We start from the raw sequence: 7,315 nt of genomic DNA on the forward strand, positions 1-7,315 counted from the left end.
TATAGTGTTCTGAAGGTCCAGGTGCCCCCTCAATGAATGTGATTATCTTTTCTCAAGGTTCAAGTGCCCAATGACTGTGTTTATCAGTTGAAACGAACAACATAAATCATGACTAAATCTGCTGCAAGGCCTAAGCATTTGCCTTCTTCTCAAGCTCAGTTTCGATTTCCTTGTCTAAGGAAGATCTAATGAACCCTCGTGCTCCTTATTTTATACTTCTAATCCAAACTAAGTCTAGACTGCTCTCTGTCTTCGCCATGCAGAGCTGAAACCCACACAAGCTACCTGTAATCTTATGCTGGAGCAGCACCATATCATATTTTGTCACCTCTGAGATGCTAGGCGGGTCAAAAAAAATTTCCATACAACCCGGTATTATTAGTAAGGCTCGAATAATATCCATCGGCTGCCTCTCATGATGTGGATGTCGATGCTGCTGTTGTTCATGTTGATACCGCAGCGGATGCCGCTATTCTTCACCATCATCTGCCAATAGAGAAATCAGCACAATACTATTGGCAACCTTATTCTTATACTTGGCCTCTGTTCTCTTCACACAATTACCATGGGAGGATTTTCCACAATAATCGGACTCTCAATTCTCTTTATAAAACTTTGGTCCTGGCTTTTGGACCTCTTTGATGGTTTTCTTTCAAATGCAACTCAACAGGCTTTTTGTCTAGCCTGGTGCAACTATCGTCTTGCATGTTCTTCCAGATTCCTTCTAGGCTCTAATACCAATTGTTAATCTAAGAGATAAACTGAGAATACACACAAATAGAGACAAGAGACGGGATATATCGTGGTTCACCACAATTGTGGTTACATCCACACTAAGAGCAGAGCAAATATATTATTCAGTCATTGCAGCTTAACATACACAGGGCTTTGCCATTATATTTATACATTAGTCTTCAAGAGAAGACGAAGAGACAAATAAGAAGAATGTGAAATGAACAGCCATGACAGTTGGACTTCACATCCAACAAGAATTCCATTTCTCCGTGAGCTTTGCAATCTAAGGAAAAGATAACGTAAAATTTCATTATAACCGAATATAATTTGTAGTTACTGATCTGCACTTTATATAATTTCCTTCAATCTTCTAAAGTCTGAAATCTTACTATTTTCCTACTTTGTACCTGTTTCAAAAAGCAATTTGGAGGAGGATCTGATAATTACCCTCATCCTGGTTATAAAAGAAATGGCAGTGAAATATCCACAATTGAAAATCTGAAGACGATATAATACAAAACTGAGACTAAAATGAACCAACACTCTTCTGGCAAACTACTTCAAATAGAAATGGGCACGCTTCTGACAGTTGAAACGTCTGACAGTATACATTACCTGCAAAAGAAAAACACAAACGGAAGAATATAGACAGTGTACATTTTTTTACAATAAACTACCACGAAACAATTTTAGTTCTGATACAATATCAATTTGCTATAAGGGTCCATAAACCGTGAAATATCTGCATTAATGGCTGCTCTTCTCCCACCACAAGCAATCTTTTCTCCACTTCCCCTTGGACTGAAAATGTATTTACATAGTACTTCTCAATTGCATGATACCTTAAATGCTGTCTGAAGAGGCCTATCCAGAACCATCTACCCTCCTCCACCTCAGTTGAAAACATGTGACTATTCAGGGAGGATATTCGCAATTTCATATTTAACTCCATCCTTGGAGCAGTACAATTTATAACAAAACATACAATAACGGCATCCTCAATGGGCAGTCGCTCCTGAACCAATTTTGCTCTGGAGGTAATATTATTGTCACTGATAAAATCGATGAGAGAGACAATCGGAAAGGAGAAAGAGCTTATAAGAGATGAAGCATCATGAACTGCCCGTGTACATATCAACATTTCTCCAGGCCATTTCTGCGAATTCTGTGCACATCAAAATTTAGCTGGATTCGTACATCAACTTTCAGCCATATTACAATAAGACGAAAATAACTAGAATTATAAATTCCTAGAAGCCATTATTACCTGCATGCTTTGAATGCAAACCTCAACAGCTGATCTCCTATTTGCTCTGAGCTCCACACATTTCAATTTTTCCAGGGGCTGTAAACTCTCTATACCTTCCACTTCCCACCTGGTATCCAATCGCAACTCTTCCAATGCTTTGCAATCTCTTAAAACATGTATTCTCTTGACCCCGTAGCAACCTTGGAGAACAAATTCCTTGAGGGAAGCTGATTGTTCAAAACTGGGTAGCGCATCCAACTCAGGACACATTTCTATTTCAAGGTGTACAATGTTTACAAGACCAACAATATCCCTGATGTCCTTCAAATTTTTACATTTTTTCAAATGCAATTCCTTCACTGTAGTTGGTATAACTTCTATCTCTGTGAGACTGTCAATACTTGCAATTTCAAGTGTCTCAAGAACAGGACAACATTCTTGAGAGATAGAAATCTTGGACACCTTTATAATCGATAGGCTCATATACTTGAGTTTCGACAAAGTAAAGGGTGAAGACCCTGCCCCGACATTCAATTCACTCGTTAGGCACTTGCATATAACTAGTGTGTGTAAATTATTGAGTTGCCTCATTGAAATTGGTAAACATTTTACTCCTGGAAAAAGTATCTTGAAATCCTTTAAGGAATGAAGAGAACTCAGAGAGTCCAGTAAATAGTCCAGCCTGGGACAGCTTTCAATACGAAGATCAGTCAAAGATGACAGATCTCCAAAAGAGTTAGTCAAGCTTGTCAATAGCCGACTCCCTATCTCCATCACTCGCAACTTCCTCAGATGACCAATGTTCATAGGCACCAGCTAATTGGGTTAAGTAGAAGACAAACAACTACATTTTGTTTGAAATCTTAATTTCATCCTGCAAATATCTTTCTGTGACTGCATTCATCATTCACATCTATTCAAGTCAAACTTAATATATGGATTCTTCAATGCATTATAATGCTGAACAATTGATCCTAGCAGATTATGGTGTTGAACAATTGTTCGTAGCAGACTATGATGTTCAACAATTGTTTGTACCAGATTTCAATGTTACTGAAACAAGCTGTCTTATGAGTAATGAAACGGGTGGGTACAATATTGAGGAATGGAGATCCAAGAATGATAATGACCCAATTGTTGATTTTGCCTCGCCTGGGCTCTTCCGAAACATCACTTTGAAGCTGATCTGCAAACCAATTTTCCAGTTCTTCAGCAAAATCAACAATTGGGTCATTATCATTCTTGAATCTCCATTCCTCAATATTGTACCCACCCGTTTCATTACTCATAAGACAGCTTGTTTCAGTAACATTGAAATCTGGTACGAACAATTGTTCAACATCATAATCTGCTACGAACAATTGTTCAACACCATAATCTGCTAGAATCAATTGTCCAGCATCATAATGCATCGAAGAATCCATGTATTAACTTTGCCTTGAATAGATGTGAATGATGAATGCAATCACAGGGCAGATATTTGCAGAATGAAATTAAGATCTTAAATAAAATGTAGTTGTTTGTCTTCCTCAAGATTTTAGCTGCTGCAACCACGTAAGTTGAGATGTGTCAGCGACACCTGATTTGTGATGTTTGAGGGCAACACTTCCAATTGCTCGCACCCACAAAGGTTCACATACTCAAGCTTTTCCATTCTTTCTACACTATCTGATCCTAAGGTGAGTTTAAGGCATACGTTTAGGTCAAGATGCTGCAGTAGTATTAAGTTATTAAAAGAGAGTGGCAAGGCATTCAATTCCTGGCATCCCTTTAAATTTTGATGCCGCAGGCTTTTCAAATTGCCTAAACTGTCAGGTAGTGATGTCAGCTTTTCACAGCAAATTAATTGCAGGTGCTCCAGCCATTGAAGAAGGCAAAATTCTTCTGGAAGCCCCTCCAATGAACTTGCCCTTTCAACCACCACTTCTTTCAAATGACTGAGACGATCTATTGAATTTGGAAACCTCTGCAACTTGCAACATCCAGAAATAATCAATCCTCTTAACTGCACTGGAGCCTGCAGAAAATTGTCAATCAGATGGACAGAAAATTGCAATTTTAAAAATTTTGCAGTAAGCTTTTAAAGGTAAATGCTTACATCGCTTCCAGTTTCCCATAGCTCTTCTAATTGACGATCACGATTCTCACAGACTTCTAATACTCTCAGATTTTTCAGTGTACTTAATGAGCAAAGATTTCTCTGCCCAATTTCAAAGCACCGAAGCCACAGCAGCTCTCTTGCTGCATCAGCAATTATTTGATTATGACAATTTCCTTTAACCTGAAAAATTATTAGTCCAAGCGAGGAGGGTGCAAGCCTACAAAGCCCTCCGTTTGTATCAAATATGACATCCCAAGCCGACGAACATCGAGGGAACTCCTCAGACCCACTTGTGGATCCCCCTGCTGTAGATTTTATTCCTCAATGCGAAATCTCTTTCATTTGCAAATCAATAAACTAAATCAAAATCTAATACAGTTATAATTCCTGACAACAAGGAAACTAGCTAGCAAAAGAACTAAATATTAATCTTACTTGCATTTCACTGCCACATTAATGATCTGATGTGGAGACCAAATTCTGTAAGGTGACTGTTCATTTGCTATTTTTCTTCCCAAATCTGTCAAGTGATCATGCATTCTTATATGATCAGTATCATCAAGTTCAACAAGACACTAAAAATTTGTCCCCAACCATGTAGACCATTCCACTCTGATCCATCCCAAACATTAATGACCAAATTTTTCTTCTCTCCAATGAAAAAACATGCAATATCTAAAAATATTTCCTTTTCTTCATAATCTAATGCATCATAACTTATTTTCAACCTTTCCACAATTTTTTCAGGTAATATTCTAGAAATCTTATCTAATTGACTCTTCCAATAATCGTTCTTAAAATTACCATATAATTGTGCTCCAAACACTTTCAAGAACAATGGCAATCCATCACAAACTTTGAGAAAATTGTTTACTAGAACCTCAAACCCTTGACGTGGTGAGGGCTGCAAGAAAGCATGCCAACAAAAAAGCTGTTCAGCATACTGCAGATCCAGTGCTTTCATTTTATAAATTGTGGAAATACCCCAGGATCTAAGCACGTCAAGTTCCCTTGCTGTGACTACAATCAAGCTACCCCGTCCAAGACTGTCCCTCTTAGGAAAGAGCGCATCTAATTGGTCCACATCATCCACTACTATCAATACTCGAACAGATTTTAATAGGCTAGAAATCATACTTTTCCCCACTTCTATATTATTTACTGCTACCTCTTTCGGACCGAGGTCCTCCAGCAGCTGTTTCTGCTTGTTATGCAATTCACCTTTAGCAGCAGCTTCTCTAACATCAAATAGAAAACTATGCATTTCCATAGTTTTATATTTCTTGTTATAAAAATGTTTACCGAGAGTGGTTTTGCCGGATCCACCCATACCCCACAACCCGACAATTTGCACACCATGATTGTATTCTGCAGATTGAATTGTTGTCATTTCAAAGTCATTTACAACTTCATCAACACCGACTGGATGTTTAGCAACCTCAAAAGGGACATGTTTTATTACTTCCAAAACACAATTGACAATCTTTCTTACCAGATCCACTTCGTCTCTGGACATGTACAACAGCAGCAAAACCAAACACAAAAACAAACATCCTTCAAACACTGACCTCGTTGCATTTAGAAATTTAACAGATAAAGAATTTTAGCGATTTCATTAAAAATTAAAAAACGGTAGCAATACATGGTACTCACTTTTGGGTATTAACAATGTGACCGATATTATAGGAAACTTCCTAGCGTGCATCCTTCCACTCCCGGAGCTTATCTGGCTTATGCCTACGCTTCTTCTCGTGCCGGTAGAATGCTTCAGCAAGGACCCCTTTTGCATATCGGACATCATCAGGATTAATATGGTAGAAAATTGGTACAATTTTGGTGCCAGTTTTGAGCATAAATGAAAGCTCTGCCAAGCACCAAGGGGATTGGACGTATCTCTTGGAAAATATGGCTAGATGAAGCGAAGCACCGCGCATTGGTGGTTCTATTTCTTCAGGCAAGGAGTCTCCCAATTCGAGCTCTTCTGTATCAAGAAAAACCCTTAAACCCATGCTACTTAGGGTTTTATAGAGTGTTGTTGCAAGTGTTTTTTTCACGTCAGGGCCACGGTGATTGATAAACACATCATAGGGCAACTTTTTTGTGCCAGAAGAAGATGGATTTGGTGCCATGCCTTGAAAAGCATTTGTAACCTCATTCTGTGATGGACTACTTGTGGTGGATGTAAACGCCCGCATGGAAATTGACTGATCTGGATTTGTAGTAAAGAAGCGAGAACACCATTCAAAGCAGGATGAAAATAGGCTTGCCATTAAGCAAATAGCAGACAAAGATGGAGCTGCTGGAATTTGAGAGGCATCTGTATTCTCATTCTCCGGCTGACGTCCAGTGTTAGAATCTGAAGTAGATGCCATGGAGTCGAATTGAACAATGTCAAAAAGATTGTTTGTGAGATATACCAACACAAGCAAAGTCCTTGTTGAGGAACCGGATTGCAGTCGTCTGTGACAGGAGTTGCGGAGAGCTTCTCAGAAAATTACCATGGGGACGTGAAATAGGTGTGATAAAGTTGTCAGGCACTAAACATTCATTACAGTCAGTAAATGATACCGACTTTAAACATGAATGCACCCGGTGAATAAGACTGCTTACAAGGTCATCATTTATAATATCAGCTTCATTTACATACAATTCGTGAAGAATACTGATATGATATGATATGATAGATTTTAATGACGTCCACGAGACTAAAGTAGTCTATGGGACCCATGCAATCGCCCTCCCGAGTCAGGAGCCAAACTAGTCAGTTGCAAAGTTTTGGTTAACTTGTCTCTTCTTCTCTGAATTTTGATAATCAACTCCGCTGTTCTCTTCACTTGATCTTCCTCAAATAAATAGTTGAAGTCCTTGTTCTGTAGAATTTTTGTATAATCAGATCTGATGTTGTTGTAAGCCAAGCATTCCATGACAAAGTGTTGCTCTGTCTCCACTGTTCCCATATTGCAAAATAAACATGTTCTGTCTGCCCACTCTTCCTTTGGAACTTGCCATCTACCAGTTTCACATCGCAGTTGATGTGAACTAGTTCTAATTTGTGCCATCAACATTTTTGCTTTCCAGTTAATAGGTGCCCTTATATAGGCCTTTTCATCATGACTAGAAGTGGGATTAAATTCTTTAATGTAATAAGATTTTTTCCTCCCTATGTGTCTTGTCCACAGAATATTGCGAAATTTTTCATTGACAAACTTTTTTATTTCTTTAATGTTATC

The 7,315-nt window shown here is 38.5% G+C and overlaps 1 pseudogene across 1 annotated transcript; it reads right to left on the minus strand.

Annotated features, from left to right (window-relative positions):
- Positions 1–1,267: 1,267 nt before the first annotated feature.
- On the minus strand, positions 1,268–6,569 carry LOC149546287 (TMV resistance protein N-like; annotated as a pseudogene). The gene is made up of 6 exons (XR_016353689.1): positions 5,739–6,569; positions 4,535–5,593; positions 4,083–4,442; positions 3,511–4,001; positions 2,003–2,798; positions 1,268–1,900 (listed from the first exon to the last, which is right to left on the minus strand). The product of XR_016353689.1 is annotated as a TMV resistance protein N-like (transcript).
- Between the last annotated feature and the right edge of the window lie 746 nt (positions 6,570–7,315).

Source organism: Cupressus sempervirens, chromosome 7, assembly GCF_028749045.1.
Source record: "Cupressus sempervirens isolate cs-2001-9-10 chromosome 7, ASM2874904v1, whole genome shotgun sequence".
Lineage (NCBI taxonomy): Eukaryota > Viridiplantae > Streptophyta > Pinopsida > Cupressales > Cupressaceae > Cupressus > Cupressus sempervirens.